General features: G+C 40.2%; 1 long non-coding RNA gene across 1 annotated transcript; it reads left to right on the top strand.

Moving 5' to 3' along the window:
• LOC147630396 (uncharacterized) lies at positions 1–2,003 on the top strand. Its single transcript, XR_015267639.1, has 2 exons — positions 1–137; positions 1,849–2,003. It is a non-coding gene; the product is annotated as an uncharacterized LOC147630396 (long non-coding RNA).
• Positions 2,004–22,819: the final 20,816 nt, after the last annotated feature.

Here is a 22,819-nt window from a genome sequence, read left to right as displayed (position 1 = left end):
GAGTCACATGAACAAGAGAAGAAGCATGCACTTTAGAAAAAGGAATAGACTAAGGATCTAATATCAAATGTTGATTTGTATGGTCACTTATAAAAGGTGAAGTCAATGGTCAAAAGGTGACACATGGAAAGCACAAGGTTACACATGTAGTGTGAGTATTAATGAAGACATGGTTGGCACTAGGGTGCACCAAAAGCATAGATTGGAGTCCTTCCCACCAAGTCTATAAATATGGGTGTATGGAACTTGATTATCGCAATGAGATTATGTGACATTTTGTGAGAATACCAATTTGTTGTTAGCATCTTGTTTACTTTCTTGATTACCCTATTAGTATTCTTAATCATGCCTTCAATCACTTGCTATGAGCCGCCCTAGATCTATGCTTTTTAACATGGTATCAGAGCTTGGTTGAGCTAGCTAATAGTAAGAGATTAGAAGCTTTGAGTCGGAGATTTGCAAGTTTCATTTCTCTTCGATTAGTATCTTAATTAATCCTTGGTTACTCATTAGGTTAATTAGCAGTTGGTTTCTCCTTAGTGGTTTACTTAACTGAATAGAGAGATTTCATCTTGAGAGAGAAGGGAAAGAGCCTTGTAAATCTGTTCAAATTAATTGTGTGGTAGAGCAACAAGCATCAAGAGCACATCTAGTCAAACGCAAGGAGATTGGCTACTGTTCACACATAGAAGCAGCACACGTAGCACGCTCTGGTGAAGCCCAATATTATCAAGGAGTGCATGAAGAAGCTCAAGCGCACAGAGCGACTGCAAGATCTATGTTAAGCTAACCTAGTGTGCAGATCCAAGGATATTGGTTCTCACTCAAGAGTTCAAAAGATTCTAGCATCTCCGACCGTGGGCGCAGCAGAGATTACAGAGAAAAATTCCACAACTCAAGCAGCTCTTGAGGCAGCATAACAGTGGTGGTGAAACCACTAGCGTGCAACAAATGTATCCCAACTTTGAAGAGAGGCCTGTAGGCCTGAACAAAGGCATATCATAACCAAACGCAAGCTGTTGCTCAACCTTCCTCTAGCAAACAGAAGCTCGGGAAGAGAACCTCTTTTGTGAGGAAGCTGATCAGAGAAGCGATAACGAAGCGGCACACAGTCTCCACGAAGGCAGATTATGTGGCGCACGAATTCTTCTTTGTGATAAGGTTTTTCAATAACCTTTAATTTTTTTAAAAATGAATGGTGTAAAAAGCCTTACACTAGAGGTGTTCGTATGCAAAATCATGAAAATAGCCATGACCATTTTAATTTGGGCATCACACGGATCATCATGGGCTTCCATAGTAGCGCCATCAACAAAAACTTCACCAAATTCTACCAAATCTTTTAAAACCAACTACGAGTTGAAAATGTTTGTGATCAGCGCGGCCAAATGAGCGCGCAAAAATTCCCTCACTACCTAAGCCAACATTGTAAAGGCCACCAAATGAGTAGGCCAAAAATCATTTGAAATGTTGTAACACTCGACCACTTGAGAGTAGCCAAAGATGCACCCAAGGGGAGTGAAAAACAAACCACCTCCAAGTAACCTCTTAGCTAGAGAGTGTCCAAGCCAAACAAGAGCCTCTAAGTCACCCAGCCATGTTAGAATTAAGGGAGGGGAAATGAAATTTGTAAACCTTACATCCAACCACCTTGAGTAGCCCAAAGATTTGGCACCAAAGGGGAGGTGTTGAGGTATGTGGTGCCAAAGAGCACAAGGAAGAGGTAGGGAGTGAGTCACTTGACCAAGAGAAGAAGCATGCACATTAGAAAAAGGAATAGACTAAGGGTCTAATATCAAAGGTTGATTTGTATGGTCACTTGTAAAAGGTGAAGTCAATGGTCAAAAGGTGACACATGGAAAGCACAAGGTGACATATATAGTGTAAGCATTAATGAACACATGGTTGGAACTAGGGCATGGATTGGAGTCCTTCCAAAGACTATAAATATGGGTGTATGGAACTTGATTATCGCAATGAGATTATGTGACATTTTGTGAGAATACCAATTTGTTGTTAGCATCTTGTTTACTTTCTTAATTATCTCATTAGTCTTCTTAATCATGCCTTCAATCACTTGCTAGAGCCACCCTAGATCTATAATTTTTGACATGTTTTACCGTCTATGTAGGCATCATCCTCAACTAATCATGTAGAGTCACTAGCAGTATCAGCAAAGCATGATGAGGTAACATGAAGAGGTGACAAGGCGAAAGATCATAGAGCATAGAGTTGAGCAAAGTTAATAGATATCTTGCCATGGTGGCATATAGATATAGGCATACCTTGCCTTGTATCCATGACTGGCTTCCAAGATTTTGGGAGGATAACCATTTACATTTACATCACATGCTCTAGATTTTGTGTGTGAGTGTGTATGTGTCATTTGCTAGATGAGCCTTGATGTGACATGCTTTCATTTTCTTGGATATAGTCACTTCTTTCCATATACATTGCAACATTAGTTGGTATAATGGGTGAGTTTGCAGCAGATACAATGTTGACTTAGCCACTTATCCAGTATTTGGACATGAATAATCTCTCTGGAGTACAACTGAGATTGATCCTAGCACTGGTAGGCCAACCTCTTCTACTTGTTGAGAGGACCTGCTAGGCCATTGCACTATAATCTAGCTACAAAGATATTGCCGAGATTGACCAATGGGACACAAATGATGGATTATGTACTCGAGCAGAGTAGGTGCAACCATTATGATTACTAAGGAGCTACCATGAGTAGGGTGGGAGATAGGGTTCGTACGGATTTCACATTTTGGACACAGATATATATGTTTGTAGGTAGATGTCATTATTTTTTCCGTGTGTTAAATGAGTCCCAATGGGGACCAAACTTTGCACCATTGGGCCTTGTTCAGGAGGTGATTGGGACTGCATGCCTACTTATTTACCACATTGGGGCTAGGCACAAGCCTATCCAAATTAGGCTATTGGTTGACAACCTAAATGAGGCTTGATGTGACCAAATTTTATATAGGTGTGGGAGGTATGTTTCCCACCACCCCTCAAAAGTTTGGTTACCATCGAGACTCATTTTGTTCATCAAGAAATACACAAGGACTAATTTGGTGGGGCTCATCTAGCCCCACATGGTTAAAAAGTAGGCATATAGTCCCCGCTCACTACTCAAATGAGGCCCAATGGTGACGAAACTTTGCATGGGTGTGGGAGGTATGTGTCCCAACACTCTTGCAAAGTTTGGTTATTACCATCAGGATGTTGTCAAATAAGAAATACCCGATGCCTAATTTGGAGGAGACTCACCACCCGAATGAACAAGGCCCGATGGACCAAACTTTGCATGGGCATGGGAGGCATGTGTCATGCAAAGTTTGGTTGCCACTTATTTGTATCGTGAGAAATAACCGAGGCCTAATTTGGAGGGGGCTCACCTAGCCCCCCTACACTTGGCCCAATGTGGTTAAAAAGTAGGCATGCAGCCCCTCGCTCATCATCGCCCCGCTGAATGAGGCCCGATGGTGACTAAACTTATCTGAAGCTTATCTAAAGTCGGTGCATCGATTCCTTGAGAAATCCCCCCCTTACCACAAACAAGGATCAATAGGAAAAATTTGTTAAGAATAAACATAAACTGGCACAGGTAAAAACCCAGCAGACATTATCAGAGTATTGGCATATGCACGCTTATTGAATTCCATCATTGGATAGACAAAATTCTCTACAAAAACATTATTCCTACTGATAATAATCTTCTTATAGTGTGTGAGAGGATTGTAGAGATGATAACCTTTGCTTTCAGTATTATAATCAATAAAAATGCATTTCGAGTGCATTTCACTGCCTTGTCATTCAACATCATTTTTCTATGGTGTATAAGGAGTTGTATACTGATGCTTAATGCCTTTTGTGCCAAAAAATCTTTAAATGCATTGGACATATATTCCCCCCCTCTATCTGAATGGAGAGTTTGAATTTTTAAGCCAGTTTCATTTTCAACTATAGCAACAGTGTTGAAAATGAGAAAATACCTTTGATGTATCTTTCATAGGGTAAGACTAAGCATATCTATTGTAATCATTAATTAATGTAATAAAGTATAAGTTTTCTCCAAATTTGCATTGGACCCCATATATCATTATATATGAGCTGCAATTTGTGGTGATCAACTTTATCTGCTGCATTCTTCATGAAATGTTGGTGAGAAAGTTTGCCAAGGATGAATCCTTCAAAAACATATCTTGTTGGTTGATCAAGTTGAGGAAGATCCTCTAACATTCCATGTTTCTAGAAAAGCATCAAACCACCACTAGAAGTGTGGCCATACCTAGCATGCCACAACTGGGCATCTTTCATTGCATTAGATAAGCAATACCACACTTATCGTACATCTTTCATTGTATTAGACAAGAAATATCACACTTATTATACATATCCAATTTGTATAAACCACTAGTGGTTAAAGATCCAATAAGCACAAATCTGTTTGTTCGAATCTCTGTCATGGTGAACAATGCATTTCTCATCTATTAAGACCCCCCTTGCTAGAGTGGGCACAAAAAGTAAATTATTTTGAATTCTTGGCACATGTAGTAACAGTATGACCACTTTGTGCATTCTCCATATGTTTGACCTCAGAAGTATTGTTTGAATTCATCTTTTGTTGAAATTTCTTGCCCTTAGCCTTGGCTACTAGAGCATGATCATTGTTAGAACTCTCAGAGGCATTCTTTCTAGACTGTAACAGTAAGTTAACAAGCTCATGATAGGTAAGAGGGGTTGCATTGCCTCTCAAAGAAAGACGGAGGGAAGTATTGAAACCTAGATAAAATTTAGGTAAAGAGTTAAAGGTGAAGTTAATCATGTCCTTTTTAGTAAAGACTTCATCAATATTGAGAAATTTCTCTCTCAAGTCCTGTAATTTTGTTAAATGTTCATTCATGGATCCCTTTTCTTGCATATTGTCATTATCAAGTTACCTTCTAAAGATAGGCAATCCTTTCATCATTTTTAGCATGATACATAATTTCTAGAATGTTCTAAGCAAGCATGGATGTCTTACAAGAGCAAATATGCGAAACAATATACCTTTTAACTAATAGGGCAACCAATGCCAAATCTTGAGCATAATCCCATCTTCTTTGGCCAACGGCAATTTGAGGAGCTTGATACTAAATCTGTTGGCCCTGACCCCTTTGAGGAGCTTGATACTAAATCTGTTGGCCCTGACCCCTTTGAGGAGAAGCAGGAGGAGCCCTTTGTAACAAGGACATTTTTTATCATAAAAATCCATAGGGAGTAATTTACCCTCTTTGTAAATAATACAAAACAAATCATTTGACAAGTTGTTGGCCATACCTGGTGGCTGCTTGAGAATTTGAGAAGGAAAGATGTGAAAAGAATGCTTGAACTTATGTTGAACACTCTGCCAAGCTACTAGAAATTATGAGTCAGATTACTAACAATCGGAATCTCTGATTTAATTAGACAATTGGAGTCTTCGATCGGACGATTGGTAGGAGCTTCGATTGGATGATTAGAGATGAACGTTTGCTATGAGAGAAATCTCTAATTGAACTCTTGGATCATCGATCGTGGAGAGGAATGATTAAACGATCACATAAATGGATGATTGTTGGAGAGGTACGATAAAAAAAATTACAGAAATAGATGATCGGAGAAGTATGATCAGTTGATTGGAAACACTGATTATGGAATGGAGTGAATCATAAAGCTTGGATTAGGGACAAATCATCATGGATTAGTATAAGATTAAGGATAATACAATACAATAGCCATGATGCCTAAGTGAGTTAACCTCTCACCAAGAGGATGGCTATCAAGCTTGCCATGAGCCCTAGACCATGAAAGGCTATCTCCAAGAAAGGAGCCAAGATGTCAAAAGGTTTCAAAAGGTAGAAATGTAAAAAATTCCATGATAGTCCATGAGTCCCCCCCCTTTTATACTTGAGCCCATGACCAAGGTTCTAAACCTAAACTAAAGGTGTTGCTTCATTACAAACCATCCCCTCATATAATGATTTCGTCCTCAAAATCAAAGGGTGGTCATGCCCAAAGAAAAGACATATACAAGTGGCTATGTACAAAAGCCAAAAATCACATCCATGGCAGAATGTCGATGTAGCAAAAGACCCATACATGAATCATATGACTCCCAGGGTCAAATGGAAAGGATGAAGGGCTCTCGTCGATGATGAGGCTATCTATGCAACCGCCTAGATCGAAAGGAAATTCAAGGCATGCAAAATCCAAGGCAATGGTTCCTCGATAATCTGGTGCAAGTGGAAACGATAAGAAACCACTATCGATGATGAAGCTATCTGAGTATCCTCCAGGATCAAATTGAAAAGATACTAGTATCGCCCCGAAGATGAGGTAATCCACACGTGTGACCACATATATGGAATGTAAATCCAAAACATATAGGCTACAAAGCAATAACTCTCGAACCATTTGGATCGAATGGACACTGTAGAGAGCCAATGTCAGTGTCGTGGTCGACCAATCCTCTTGGATCAAATGGATAGACACCCATGTCGATGACGTAGCTCGCTATAACTCCACCTGGGGTAAATGGATATCCAAAGTGTAGACCATCTAATCATGGAATAAATGTGTGATCACCTTGATCAAAAAGGAAGTATCCAAGCTCCTCGTCCTCCAAAGTGGAATGACCACCAAAAATATCATCAAATCCATGGTCCAAATAACTGCTCAGGTGATAATTTGGATGTGATGCATGTGTAAATCCATGGTCCAAATAACTGCTCAGGTGATAATCTGGATGTGATGCATGTGTAAATACACATAATGCACCATATAATACGATACCATACATCCCAAATAACATATACTACATCCAAAAGTAAATGTCCTGGCCCCAAAGAAAACAAGATCGTGTCGACATTTGTAGGAGCCAAAAGAACATATCTCAAGGTCGGCCTCATGTAGAGTCAAATGTGAACTCATGCTACCGTCACATGTAGCACCACTCGAAAAGTTGAAGGCATGATCCACCATATCAATGTATGTATGAGTATGATCCAACCCATGCACAATATCTCCATGTGCAAGACACTCTATATGTGTGTGTCCCTCTCTAAGATAAAAGTTGGATCATCATAAAGATCATCATCACTAAGTACTGACAAAGTGTCTACACAAGAGAGATAAGTGGTATCAACCAACTCACTATCAATGGAATCTCCAAGGCCACTAAGGTCATCCCCAAAGGTATATACAAACTCTACTGGTGTCCCTATAAAAGTTGGATCATCATAAAGATCATCATCACTAAGTACTGACAAAGTGTCTACACAAGAGAGATAAGTGGTATCAACTAACTCACTATCAATGGAATCTCCAAGGCCACTAAGGTCATCCCCAAAGGTATATACAAACTCTACTGGTGTCCCTATATGACCTAAATCCCATGATAAATCAATCTCCAATAACAGTGGATCTAAGAAAATACCTAGATTAAATGTAAAGCTCTTGAGGTTAATGTCATAGGATATGCTAAAAATATGATCGATATGCATACTTCTACGATGTCTCACCTCCACAAACTCATCACTACTCTCATGCACTATCCCTGACTGCTCAATCACAACAACTCGACCCACATGAATGCTGCCAAGAATGCTATGAAAACTAGGAGTAGTGGTCGTATTCGAAATCTCTCCACATGTAACAACTCTAGAGGAGTAGCCCAACACACATAATACTAAAACCTCAGGTCAATGCTTCTCATGGTCTATGATGTGCTCATCTCAACATGTGAAGTATCATCTCCATGATAGTCTAATGCATCACTATGATCCGCTGGAAGGTAGGTATACATAGGTGTATCAACAATCACAATGCTCGAAATGCTTACTGCCATCCCTCCCATCAAGATCATGCCCACATGATCTGACTCACACACATCACTCTCACTCTCACTATCACATACATCATCATCATGTGCATATGTATCAGTGGCATCATGTGCACGTGTATCACTATCATCATGTGTATGTGTGTGCGATACATCAATATCATCATGTGTGTGTGTGCATGATACATCATCATAGGTATGTGGGTGTGATACATCAATGTCATCACATGTGTATATATGACCATCACCATGTGTACATGTGTCAACATCAATATCATCATCAGTATCCACATCATCATCCACTGAATGCATGTCATAATGATACCCATCCTCAGGTATATAGTCATCTCTGCTCTCACGAGTGTAGGGCACACGATCAAGTCCTCGCTTACATCATCCCATGAAAGCAATGCCGAACCATCCATGTAAAGATAACCACATAGATCCTCAACAAAATCACCATGTGTAGAATGTCTGGACCATATGGCACAGACATCCTCCTCATCAAATAAGTGTCTAAACTAGCTAGGCAATAACATCTGAAGCTTAAACATCCATATGTGACATGCATATGATGTGTCACCATAGCATGATGTCAACGAAGAAGGATTTAGAGGTCAAAGCCGCGATGTGCCAAATGTATGTTTGAACTCGACAAATGATATGCATCTCCTCACCTGAAATGGTAAATCAAGATGATGGGCATAGAGCATCAATGTCTAGGATGGAGTCGTAGTGAAGTCAACAACGATGATGGTGGGTAGCACGGTGATCATAGGTAAGGTAGAGGTAGTAATGGATCCCCATGTCGTCTCGCCAATGCCCGAAAGTGTGGAAACACTCCCAAATGTGCTCAAGAATGCCACACCGCATGTGGAAAAAAAACACAAATATACCCAAATGGCAAAAAATGTGTGTGAACGCCCAAAAAAATACAACAAATCAACCACGCGGCACACAACCACCTCGATGAAGCTCAAAGCATATGAACAAGCCCCGAATACATGTGAAAATGCCCAAAGCCCTCATTGAAAGAAATTCAGTGCTGAAACATTGCTTTGCTGCCTACCTTGCTGTCGGCTTCTTGAGCTTTCTGGCAATGCTGCTCATCATTTCAAGCACAAGTAGTTACCCCTGTGAACAAACGCCTGAGCTTGCATGCGATGAAGTGCTGCAGTACTTTACACTTTTGTTGTGGCTGCTCCTACTTGTGTTTAGCTTGAATGCTTGAGTCATGCACTCAATGAGCATCTGCTTGAATTTGGGCACTATTAAGTACTTAAATGGTTGCCAAATCCAAACATTTATAGAAGAACTTTTGTGCTTAGCTGAGCCTCAAATGGCGATGAAGCTTCTGCTTGAGTCTTAAACTGTACAGAGCTTCAATGCACGTTCAAAGGCTGTGGATTGGAGCAAGCTGTAGATGGCTGCTGGCCCCCATCAAGCGCTCACATCGTGGGGAAGTCCTGAAGCACTTTTGTATGCCTCTCAAAATGCTGTGATCTCGGCTGGGATGCCTCAAGGCAAGGCTGAGCCGAACATCGTGGTGTGGGTTGTTGCAATCTTCGCATTGTGAAGGCTCGTATGCCTACAAGACCTTGAGTAGTTCTCAGTTTAACAGAGAAGGAGGGGGTGGAGAGAGAAGGAAAGATGAAATGGTGAAGAAGGGGAGGAGAGAGGAATCTTTCTCTCTATCTCATAAATCTCAATGCAGGGGGGGCGGGGGCGGGGGGACGGGGGGCTGCGTTGTCGCCTGCCGGGCGAAAATCGCTCCCTCCTAAAATAATTTTGAGAAAAAGGCAAAAATTTGAGATCTGAGAAAAAAAAATTCTCTGAAATATTTTCTTTTGGAGCCTTTTGGCTTTCTCTCTCGGGAAACCTATTGATTTTCCGAATTCCGGAAATCTTTTGACCTTTCGAATTCCGAAAACTTTTGACCTTTCACATTTTGAATTTTTTTTGTATTTTCATTGTTATGTGCACATTATATGTGCATATGCTAGGAGGATAACCCACATCATGGATTAATATACGATTAAGGAGGATAACCCACATCATGGATTAATATACGATTAAGGAGGATAATCTCATACAATGGCCATGATGCTTACGTGAGTTAACCTCCCACCAAGAGGATGGTTATCAAGCTTGCTATGAGCCCTAGACCATAAAAGACCATCTCCAAGAAAGGAGCCAAGATGTCAAAAGGTAGAAATGTAAAAAGTTCCATGATAGTCCCCATGAGCCCCCTCCCTCTTTTATACTTGAGCCCATGACCAAGATTCTAAACCTAAACTAAAGGTGTTGCTTTATTATAGATTAGATAGTTAAAGGTCATGGATCGAACGATTGGAAAATAGGAATCGCATGATCAAAAAATACAAGCAGGCGATTGATCTTGACAATTGAAAACGTACAATTGCTGATTAGAAAAAGTGAAATTGGATGATTGAAAAAGTACATTCACCAATTAGAAAAGTAGCATAAACCAATTGGACTTTGAAATTGGGTGATCATAATAAATAGGAATCGGATGATTAGAAAAACCAGACAATCATCATGATTATAAACTTATAAACAATTGGATAAACTGTCGTTTGCTCAATCAAGCAATCACTCTATTGAACGATTGCTCTGTCGAGCAATTAGTGAAACACGAACGATTATAAATTTTACTTTCCACGTGTCGTCACTATGTGAAGAAATAGATCGAACTACTCCTGCTTGTTTTAGTTGCACCACCTACACCCAAATGTTATACTTGATTGCAATTCACAAAAGTGTACTTCACAAGATTATATGATACAATCAAATTTCACTCGGCTTTAGAATGTGTTCATACCAATCTTCGCTCGAAGTGGTAATAGATGGAGTCCTGTGGCTTAGCTCCATAAGATCAAGAAGAAAGAAAATGAATCCATGAGGGATTATGTTTCTCGACTCAAGCACCTAAACTCAAGATGCAAATTGAGGGAAAGGCTAACTGACAATTAGTAGTTATTTCCCTATTTCCGAAGAGGAGTACAAGATCATAAGATGCATGATTATTTGGTGTTAGCCCCCGACCGACTACTCTAGATACTTGTTGTTAGTTGGCTATCAAGTATGAAGATAACATGCTTGAGCTACCACAACCAGAAGATGCCATGGTAGCTTCGGTGGTAGCAACATCATGAGTCTTGATTCAACAACATGCATGACCTAGAAACAAGCGAGCTAGCAACATGACAATTGAAGAACTCAGTATTGCCATCTTGGAGAAGCTAAAAACCAGAGATGGGAGGGAAGCATCGGGAAATTCCCATATGTACTCTCGGAGAGAGTTAATTTGCTGCTCAATCTGTAGACAAAATCATACGATCACTGAATGTCCTCACCTAATACCGAGACAGTTGCTCTATTATGCTCATTGTCAAAGACTAGGGAACCACGATACTGCCATGTGCAAATACCCGAGGATCCAACCCTTAGCATAATTTCCAACACTAGAATACCATTAGCTTTACTAGAACCACCAATGCAACCCAATGTAGGGCCAGGGCAGACAAATGCATCCTATTTATTACTGGGAGGAATGTTTAGGATGCAGGATATGATGCCATTACCCGCCGCCACGTGTTCTACAACCACAACCACCACAGGCCAAGATCAACGAGGTGTTGATTGAAGAACCCTTGGAAGATGGGGAAGCTATGTGCAAAGTAAAAGTGAATAATGACTACTACGAGAAACCACCTGAGATCACACTATAGTATTATGTCCTACAAAATAGGATGCCAGTACTAGTGTTTCAAACCACGGTACAGTGGAAGGGAAAAGACATAAACTCGACAATGAGAAGGGGACCCATACAGTGTTTCCATTGTAGAGTAGTGGAGTGTCCTCTGAAAAATGTAGCTAATGCTGGTCAACCTCTGCCGATAGCGACAGAGACCCACACCATGCCAACTCTTTCTTGTTCTAGAATTTCCTTCTAGTAGATGGCTTCAGCAAACCATATACCACACAAAACAGAGTGGCGTGGTATAAGCGACGAGGAGGAAGAGCTTACCTATGGTTTTGATTACCATGTAAGTGAGGTTTTATATGTACACAAGAAACCATAAGACATAGTCTTGTATAAGTTTTTGTTCTTGATACAATTTCATGACGTTCTTTTGCTTGCAATATTGGTCCACTTTGATTACATAATCTTCTTTGATTTATGCTCTTGATTTATGCTATGATGTTATGGTTAATTTCTTTTATTATTTAATTTGTGGAATAATCTAATCTCCATGTATCATGGTCCTGTAACAGTGGTATTAGAGCACGACAAATTCAAGATTTGAATTTGGGTCATGGAGAATTGAAGAAAAATCAAGAAATTGATTTTTCCTTAAAGGCTATTGGCTTGGAGCAATTTGAAGGCTTTTCAACAAATTCAAAAATATTTGCAAGGGAACAGTAGAATCTGCAGCAAGAGTATGAGGCTTTGGACAAGGACACAATTCATCCAAAAATCCAAGAGGTAAAGAAGAGAAGGTATGGAAAACCTTTGGGCAAAAGAAGGTACGGTTATGTGAATTTTGTGGACCATTAGATCAAGATCTTGATGAAGGGCTAGAAAACCACTCTTCTTCTCTAAAAACCACCTTTGTTGTAAGATTCCTCCCTCTAAATTTTGTGATGTAAAGCTGTAAGAACCTCCCTTCAGTTTCTGTAATCATCCCCTAATTCAGAATACAAGAAAACATTATTTTTCCTTGTTTTAGCCTAGAGAGAGAAAATATTCTAGAGAGAGAAAATACAAAATTGAGATATTTTTGGATACAAAGTTTCTCCTAATATCTAAGATGAATTCCCCTAAAACAAAAGTTCAAAAAGAGTTTTCCAATGTGCATTAGAAATTAACTAAATATGTGACCTTAGCCTAAGGGTCCACATTTTCAGAAATTTTTAACTAAGGTCCAAATAAAGTTCTAAAGAGCCAATAGGATTAATCCAAGTGTTGGGATGACAAAAATATAAAGAATAAAAGAAAATACCCCAAAAATGAGTAAATGCTCACATAAGATGAAGAGTTGACCAAGTATTGGGTTTATTAGTTAAAAATTAAGGTTTATTAGTAAAAAAATCAATTTTTGACACCTGAGTAAGGAGGGAAATGGCTCATGAAGGAGGCACATTTTTTTTATCATTACCTTGCATTTTTAATTGAAAAAAATGAGATATTTTTATCTCTCCTCTCCTGCAAACTGGATCAAAAATTGAGCGAAATTGGTGCAAAACTTGTCCTCCAAAATGGATCAAACTGAAGCTGGAAGATCCCAGTTGGGGACTTGGTTAGTGGCCTCTCTCACCTATAAATATACCCTCATTCCTTTGTATTTTCATCTTTGAGTAATTACATGCCAGTATTATCTTCATTTTAGTGTAGTTCTATTATCCCTCTATTTTGCCTTTACTTTTGGAAGCTTTGGAGCTTCACAATTCTCCATCCTCTCTTGGAGATTACCCTCCCCAACTTGGTGGCCAAATCTTGCTTTGTGGGCTTCACTTCTTTCTTTAAAGAATCAAGCCAAAATCAAAGGTAAGCCTTAATCCAATGGTTTTTCTTTATGTGATGTACCAACTACATTTCCAGGACTATTATTATGACGCAGGCTGCCACTCCATGGTCTATCAACAGAACCGTTGCATGAGGACTCTCCTGGTCCACTCAATGACTGTGATTACTGACTTGCATTTTGTGCAACCACATTTCCAATTACATCAGCACAATAGTATCTTTTTTAGCAGCATACTAGCTACTCATCTCATCAAATACAACATCCCTTTTTACCCTCAATTCATGTGTAGCAGGATTATAACATCTACATCCCTTTTTCCCAAGGGAATACCCATAAACACACATTTTTCAGCCGTTGGATCCAGCTTAGTATGCAACTCATCTGGCATATGTACATATGCAATACATCCAAAAACTTTCAAGTAAGACACATTAGGTTTCTTGTCAGTAAACTCCTCTAGCATTACATCATGTATGGTTGTAGTAGGAGTCCTATTCATGATATAAACTGTTATAGATATAGTCTCAAATCAATAGCTATGCGGCATATTCTTCTTTGCCATCAATGCTCGTGCTATCTTTGCAATGTGCCTGTTTTTCTACTTAGCAACTCCATTTTGCTGTAGATTGTATCTACATGAACTATCTCTGAATGCCATTCTTTCACAAGAAATCAGAGAACTCATTAGAGGAGTATTCTCCCCCTCCATATGACCTTAGGCACTTCACATTTTGTCATGTCTGCTTTTCCATCACTCTGAAATTCTAAAAATGAGTGAAAACTTCACTCTTCTTCTTCATGAAATTCACCCACACTTTCCTCATGTGGTCATCAATGAATGTTACATAGTGTGTGCGATTGTGATTGCTATCAATCAACCTCGTTAGCGATTACCCGCCGATTGCTATCACAAACAACATTGTTAGCTTTTTTCTACCCAATAATCGAATGGCACATTGCTTCCCTTTCTTGACTGGATTTTATTCTAAAGATGCGATTTTGGAGCCTACTTATACCAAAGTGTGACTTGAGGGACAACATCTAGTACATTCCTGCTCACATTTTTGTCATGTGGAAATACATGCTTTGTTTACTTTCCAAATTTACATGCTTCATATAGTTTTTGCATACCTTCAACCTTAACTTAGGCAGCCCTGTCACAATTTCTTTGGTATGCATAGACTTCATTCTTTGCACATTTACATGCTCAATTCTCTTATGCAAATGTCTATATATCTGCAACAACTCCTAAACCATTTTCAAACATTGCAGCACTCACTTCATGCATATTTACATTTAGTGTAAACATTCTACCCACTCTGTTCTCTTTTGCAACCAACCTGCACTTATCTTTGAAGTCTTGTACATAACAACCATCGGGGCTAAACCGTACCAATAAACCCTGCTCAATCATTTGGCCAACAGAAACCAGATTCTTTGTGTAATGTTCGAAACATGAAGTACATCTGCAAGGTACTTCACCTTACCATCCTGCATAGACAAATGGAACATCTCCAACATTGGGCAATTGAATGAGCAGTGTCATCCCCTATTTCAACAAAACCTAGTCTTTAAAGACTCTTCATTTTAACCACTCACCATGACTTGTCATATGGTTTGAAGCACCTGAATCAACATAACATACATCATTCTTACATGCTGATACATCATTTCCAGACACAGCATTAACTACATGTTGCATAACAAACAACCTCTCATTATCCTCATTATTTCTGCTAGAGGACGCATAGTTATTTTGCTGCACTTTTCCATTTTGCATGTCATTCTACTTCTTATAGCAATCTTCCTGCATATGTCTAGGCTTACCATAGTAAAAATAGCCTTGTGTATCATTATGCTACCTTTGCCAATTACCACGACCTTTTTGACTTTTCCTTGCCTCTAAACTAGCTTCACACAATACCCTCATGCCCCTGCTATATATCTTTACAAAATGATAGGATGATGCGATATACACCCAAGAGACAATATTCATCAGACTTGCATAAAGGAAAACAAAAATAAGGGATATATGTCTTCAATACATGATGCTGACAACCTTTCACAGCTCTGGTATGATCTTGACATCATCATCTCAATGGAAAGACAAGGATCATTCACATTGCCATCAGATGTAGGTGTTGAACTGTGAACTAGACATAGGCTCATCTTTATATACTAATATCAAAATGGATTACTTTGTTGGTGCTTGGTGTTACCCCATCATTTGAGGCAAAGATACCTTCAGGACCTTCAAAAGCATTCTTTTGGGCTCAATCCTTAGCCTGTGCTTTCTCTGTTTTTGTGTATCCACTTCTAAGCTTGGATTCACCACTTGAATATATATATATATATATATATATATCCCTCCAAACTCTTATTAGTATTTGCCCATATTCATGAGGACAACATTACAGTATCTGCTGGCTAGCCCTCTTCCCCCAAGATTGTTCAGAAGATCACTTTCTGTGCTCACACCTGCTACCAACCAAAAGGAAAAAAACAACACACACGAGCTCTGTGCTTAGAGGCGGCACTCTCAACAAAGAAACATCACTCTCTGCTGCGGCAGTAAGTGCAACATGACACATTCTCCCTCTCTGTGTGCCAAACCCAAACACAGCTACACACCCACTCTCTAACTTCTGTATTTTGAGGCGGCAACCCAACCAAGAAAAAAAACCCCTTTGTCACCACCAGCCCCAGCTGACGTCTTTTATACTCTCGGTAGAATCGGGCAAATTTTGAAATTGTGCGCCTCATTTGGCATCCATCACTCCCGCCATCTTCCACCCACCACCTTCTGTTTGAACCTTTTTTTGCTTGTTATTTTAATTCCGCCACCCCTTTTTAAAAAAAGAAAAGAAAATTACATTGCATTATTGCCCTTATGTATTAAGGCCTTAGGTACTAAAGCCTTCACATATGCTCACAAGATTGCAACCCCAACACAACTCATACCCTGGTGGTGTTCCACAATGTGTTTCAAACATCATACCATTGATGTATCCTTACAATGCTTATAGTCTTGCACCGTTTCCAACCAAGATATCTACATCAACACATCATCACATGCTAAAAAGGCTTCATTGCCTCCTTGATCCTCAACATTTTTGTTCTAGCAATTCCTCTCCATGATTTCTTCGTTGGTTTGGCACATATCCACCCCCTGGTGGTTTGGTAATTATTGATGAAAATTTTATCTCAGAACTTTAATATTTTGTATGTACCCTCTGCACCATTGCCACAAGCTCAAACCATGCACTATATGTCACTAAAATTTGCTCAACACTTTGGAAACCTCATTTTCCACTGTACCTTCTATGTACAAAAAATGGTTCTTGTCATCCTCAGTGGGTGAGGTTTTGGGCATTCCAATACTATATGAGCATGCATCTATATGTACATATGCCAGAAAAACATACTAAAAAAAAACCTAACAACATGAATGTTTAAGACGTGAATGTCTCAGACGTGAGATTGCAGATGTGAATGTCTCAGACGTGAGACTGTAGATGTGAATGTCTCAGATGTGAGACTGCAGATGTGAATGTCTCAGACGTGAGACTATAGACGTGAGACTATAGATGTGAATTAGGAGACGTGAATGCCTCAGACGTGAGACTACAGACGTGAATCTGCAGTCTTGGATTTTAATCAGTGCATGCATATTTAAGGATGGAGTCTTTTCATTTTATTTGAAACATGTCATTTATGAAAATTCATTCAATGGATTTTATATGCAGTGGCAAGAATTAATCATTCAATGAACAGATTCGAACGCAGAAAAGATATTTGAGACTTTCATGATCCATTGACATAACAAAAGATAGAAACAATGAAAGTAAAGAAAAAGAAAAAGAAAAAGAAAAAGCAAAAGTTAAGCTCCCATTTGTAGGCGGTTGGAGGAGACCAGCACATGATTGTATGAAGGCGATCGAAGAAGAAAAACACGAAATCATAGAAGCAAAGTGATGAAGATAAGACGGAAATTCGATTTTATAGCGTAGCCGTCGAACAGGGCGGCTACGTTTAATGAAGGAACCATGCATCATTTTATAATTGGCTGCTGCCGTAGTTCTTACCATTTCATGGCGTGAACTTCTTCGCATTCTTTCACGACGTGAAACACCACAAAATGGTTCACATCATGAACGACTGTAGGGTGGTTCACGGTGTGAACCATTTTCCTGCAGTTTCACGTGGAAGTTATAAGATCGAATTTTTATCTTTCATGCTCAAACACTCACACATGCACATGATGATGCATTGCTTACCTTGTCCCTTTAATTTTACCATGAAAACCAAGGGTTCTCTTTGGCACTTTTTGGCATTTTCTGATGTAATTTTTTTAATTCTATTTGGGAGTTTCTTATTGTTCCTTCCACCCAACTGAATATTTTTGTTGCTGTGTTTGCTTGTGTATTGCTTCCATTTGGAACATCTTTGCTTGTACCTTCACATATCTTGTTCCATTCTGTATTCAGAGTAGGTATTGTTATTGCCTGGGTCATTCTCCACTCAGTTGGTTGAATTTTCTTTATCCTCCACACAAGTGCAGGTGTGGTGTTGGCTCTCTCGGGGAGATGATGCTGCAAGCCCTCACATTTCTTTGTAATAGAACCTGTTGTGGTTTTAGCCCCATGGACTTTGGTTTGGGTAACCATATTGCTGTATTGCCTTGATAGTAGCCTTGTGCTCGCAGTAGGTCTTTTCGGACCCATTGCTAACGATAGTCATGAGATCTTTGCAAGTGCTTGAAGTTCTACCACTTAGTAGATGCTAGCAATGGCCAACTTTTGAACTGGGCTTTCCCCTAAATACATTTATTACTCACTCATTGTCTCCTTTTTCTCTGGTTGATCCTCGAGTTGATTCTTGGGCACCCATTTATGTGTGCCCTTGTATGTTGGGTATTGTGTAGGCAATTTCAACACAGTGGGTGCATATTCTATTTTTTGAGGTGTTGCCTCTCGCAGTGATTTGTTTTCCTTGATTTGCTAAGGTCCATAATGGTATGGACATGACCTTCTCACCGATGCTCAGTGATGTTGTTCTTTCTTCCCATTGGATATTGCACTTGTTAGCACAGATCAAGTATTGTCCTAAGATCATCTCTTCTTCCATTGTACCTACAGGCATCACAAGCACCTTTCCGACCAAAGGATTATTACTGATGGAAATATTAACATATTTAAATACCCCTCGGCCTTTGTGGTTGTTAGGTGCACACTACGAACTTGCGCATCTGTGTGTTCAAGGTGTGGTCTCCCTAAGGGTATCCAAGTATCATATGAGATTAAGTTGTGACTGGATCATGTATCTATTAATGCAACACTTGTTGCAATGCCCTTAGCTATTGTGTCCCAACTTGAGTTGTGCTGGCTCAATGTTTAGGTCCCCTTCATCCACAAGAGTTACGGACGCCATGTTGACATGAATCAATCCTTTCTGCATTTTAGCTTTTTCTTGCCAAGCCTTAGCATCGTCTTGCGCTTGCTATGATGTGCAATAGGCCAAAGAGCTACTGTCAGCTTATGCTACCAATCTGTTCGATTTGTTTCCAATGTTTTTGTCAAGATGGTACACAAAATCTTATTAGTACTTCTGCTTGACTATTGGCCTGTGGGTAGTAAGGTGATGATTTTCAATGGATTACTAAGAATCCTACAAGAAAATGATTAATCACCTCATTGATGAAATGTGAGCCGCGATCACTCACTAATTCTAAGGGGCAGCCGAATCTTGATATGATTTTCTCATATACAAATTTTGCAGTTGTTCGTGCATCACTGCCCACTTCATGAAATAGTTCGTGGCTACGATTATGTAGCGGGCTTGGGATGGATGGGCCGTTGGACTAATCGGCCCCATAAAATCTATCTCCCATTTCTCAAATTGTTGCCTTACGATGATGGGGTTAGTGGCATCTTGTCTCTTTGTTGAGGAACAACAAAACGTTGGCATTCCTTGCATCTTTTGACAAACTCTATGGCATCCCCGAATAACGTGGGCCACTAGAGTCCAACTTGAGGCACTTTTCGAGCTGTAAGTTCTCCAGCAAAATGCCCGCCTACTATCCCTGAATGAGATTCTTCTAGTATGGTCATGAATTCATCCTCTCTTACACACTGTCTGAGCACATTGTCTTTGCCTAGCCTATACAGTTCTTCGGCAATCAATTGATATGGTGCCGCAAGCTTGATAAGCCGTTGCATCTTATCCTTTTTCAAAGGCATGTCCTGCAAAAAAACCATAAGCTAGATACTCTGAGATCTCTTCACTCCATTTAGGTACCATATCCAACTTGAATAAACAAGCATCAGGAAGGTCATCATCAACACCAATTGCTAGTTCTCCATTTGAAATTCTGGATATGTGGTCAGCCAACACATGCTATGTTCCCTTCCTAACCATGACAGTAAAGTCAAATTCCAACAGCAACACTAACAGCCAACAGCTAGCACGCAACCAATGCAAAATTCGATGCATCGATGTGTACGTGAAATATGAGATCCTAATTGGGGGGTCGCAAAATAGGTGTGCTTGCCAAGGCTTGCTTCAGACGATCATAAGCCTCTTGACACTCCTCAGTCCAATCAAAGACAATGAGAAGTTTGTACAAGGGTTGGGCTATCTCAGCATAAAATATGATGAAGCGTTGATAATACCCCACATGACCCATAAACCTTTGCACTCCTTTGTAGTTGGTAGGTGGTGGTAGCTCCAAGATCAGTTTGACCTTGCTATCATCAGTGGATATACCATTTTTTGAGACTATGTGTCCCAGTATCACATCATGCTTAACCCAAAATTGGCACTTTAAGGGGTTTAATGATATCCGATATAATTGGCAACGTTCAAACACTTTCCTCAAGCAGTTCAAATGATCTTCCCATCGAGAATGTGCACATAGATCATCAATAAACACTTCCAACCACTTTTGCGCGAGTAGTCCTTAAAAGCTGTGCACATCAATCGTTGAAAGGTTGCCAAGGTATTTGTGAGACCGAACGGCATGACTTTGTAAGCAAATGTCCCCCACATTGTATTCAAGGCTGTCTTATGTTGGTCTTCTAGTGCTATGGACACATGATTCTACTCGAAAAACCCATCCAAGAAGTTGTATGCTTCCCTCCCGGCCACTCTTTCCAAGACATGTTCAGTATAATGGTCCTTCCGAGTGGCTGCATTTACTTTTTTGAGATCTACACATACTCTCAATTTCCCATTATTTTTAGGCACTATCACAATAGGTGACAACCAATCCGTATGTTCGATCTCATAGATAAAGTCTGCAGCAATGAGCTTATCAATTTCCTCCTTTACAATTGTTGCATACTTTGGATTCATCTGGTATGGTTTTTTCCTGGTTGGGTCTTGAGCCTTCCATGATTGGAATCATATGTTGTACCACCTCCGGTGGTACCCCTTTCATTTCCTTGTAATTCTAGGTGAAATAATCCTTATATTCGTTGAGGAGAGCAATGAGTTCTTCTTCCTCTACAGAAGTCAAATCCTTAGCAATGTATACGGGCCGTGCTTCTTCCCCTGGTCCTGCAATATCAACCTCCTTGACTTCTGTCGGGGGACCATCGTATGATGCTGACAGCCCTTCCTCTTTTACCCTAGTGGCTGTTAGCCGGAGCACTCTCCGATCATCTATTGTATAGTTCTTGAAATGGTCACGAACTGAAAGCACATCTCTGTTTTATCCTCATTGTCCTTTTTGGCTTTTGCCATGATCTTCTTGGCCTCATGCTCTGCATCAGCTAAGGCTTTATTGTGTTTTTGACGTCCCGCTTTTGTAAGCTTGGGTGTATCGATTTCTTGAAGGGTGATTTTCTCTTGGTGCCTCCCTTCCAATGATATTTTGCTCAACTCCTTGCCCCAATACTTTGAGAATTCATCATGTACCTTTGTAGCCTCAAGGTATCTCAACCATTGGGCATCCGTAGGTCTGCTTCATAGCAGGGCGTTTAGTCGGGCTAGGTACCATTTCTGTCTTCGCCATTGTCTGAGATGTTGAACACTGGTACGGCTTCATGTCACAGTACCTTTTGTACTTGATGTCTCCCCTTCTGATTCCTCATGCATGGTTTGCCAATTAACCATGCAGATAGAAATTGTGGGGATGTTTTCAGATTCCAAATACTGGGCTCCCTTGGATTTCATTACATCAATGGTAGCCAACACATGCATCCAATTTTCACTGAAGTCCGGAGGAGGGAGTGATGCATACATTCTCATTTCCTTCTCATCCTTGGTCTCCCCCTTTGTAGGTTGGCATATCTGAAGGAATGTAGTTCGCTGCATTGTGACCGAGTCATTACCAAACAATTGCCCTTCCATGGGGTGTGCTTTCCATGCTCTTAGATCAATCTTCAAGATTTGTGAGTCCCTACGTACATATACATGATCCAAGGCCCAATCATGCACCAATTTGGATTCCCTCATGAAGGGTCATCCCAATATTATGTCATATGTATCAGGTTGGCGTATGAAGTCCATGACCACGAATGTATGATGATAGTGAAATGTAAAAAGTCTGAATTTAACATTTTCCAAAAGCCCAATGGGTCTCGAAGATGTTCCATTATCCATCTTAACTATTAGATCTGCTCTTTTTAGTTCAGGCTTCCCCCAGTTTTCCCAGCAACGTTTGGTAATGATGCTGACACCTACCCCACCATCCAGGATAGCCAATGCCTAGTATCCATTATGATGAATCGGGATGGTAGCGTTCGTGTCATCACTTTCATAGTAGTGTCCCAGTTGGTTAACTGATATCTTAACAACTCGTGTTTCCATGGTATGCTTCAAGGGTCTTTCTACCAAGGGTGGTAGAGTATCATCAATATTATTGGCTGGCCTTAGACCTTCCTTGACCCATTCTTTTACATCTATCCATAAGGTGGGTGAGTTGCGTAACAGTTGCCCCAAGGGCATTTGGGCAGGTGTGGATACTACAACCCTGCGAGGCTTCCTATTTCCTTGGGTTCCTTGGATATAGAGTGCTCTTCCCGTTGAGGTGTCTCGTATTCTTCCAAGGGGAAGGAATGAATAGATCCCCCCAACTCATTTTCCTCAAACATTCTAGTCATTGTGTTTGTTTGGGAGTCCTCTTCAGTTTCCTCCACCAGAATCGGGGTTGGCATGTTCAAGACCCTATTCCGAGGTAGTTCATATCGTGGATAGAGATGGTATCCCTTACTCGACTAGCCCTTGGCTTAGTTTCATGAAGTTGTTGTTTGGTACTCTTTGACTAAGGCTTTGGCATCTTCTAGCTTCCTTATTTCTTCGTCGACATCGGGATACTCACCAACCCCCTTTGGAGTTGCTGGTTGTTCTCCTTGCTTTCCCAGGTTTAACCCTCCCACCACATTGATCC

The sequence above is a fragment of the Cibotium barometz genome, chromosome 16, assembly GCF_041138505.1.
Source record: "Cibotium barometz isolate CiBa-2024 chromosome 16, ASM4113850v1, whole genome shotgun sequence".
Taxonomy (NCBI): Eukaryota; Viridiplantae; Streptophyta; class Polypodiopsida; order Cyatheales; family Cibotiaceae; genus Cibotium; species Cibotium barometz.
Note: the sequence above shows the minus strand (reverse complement) of the source record. Positions and strands in the feature narration are given on the sequence as shown.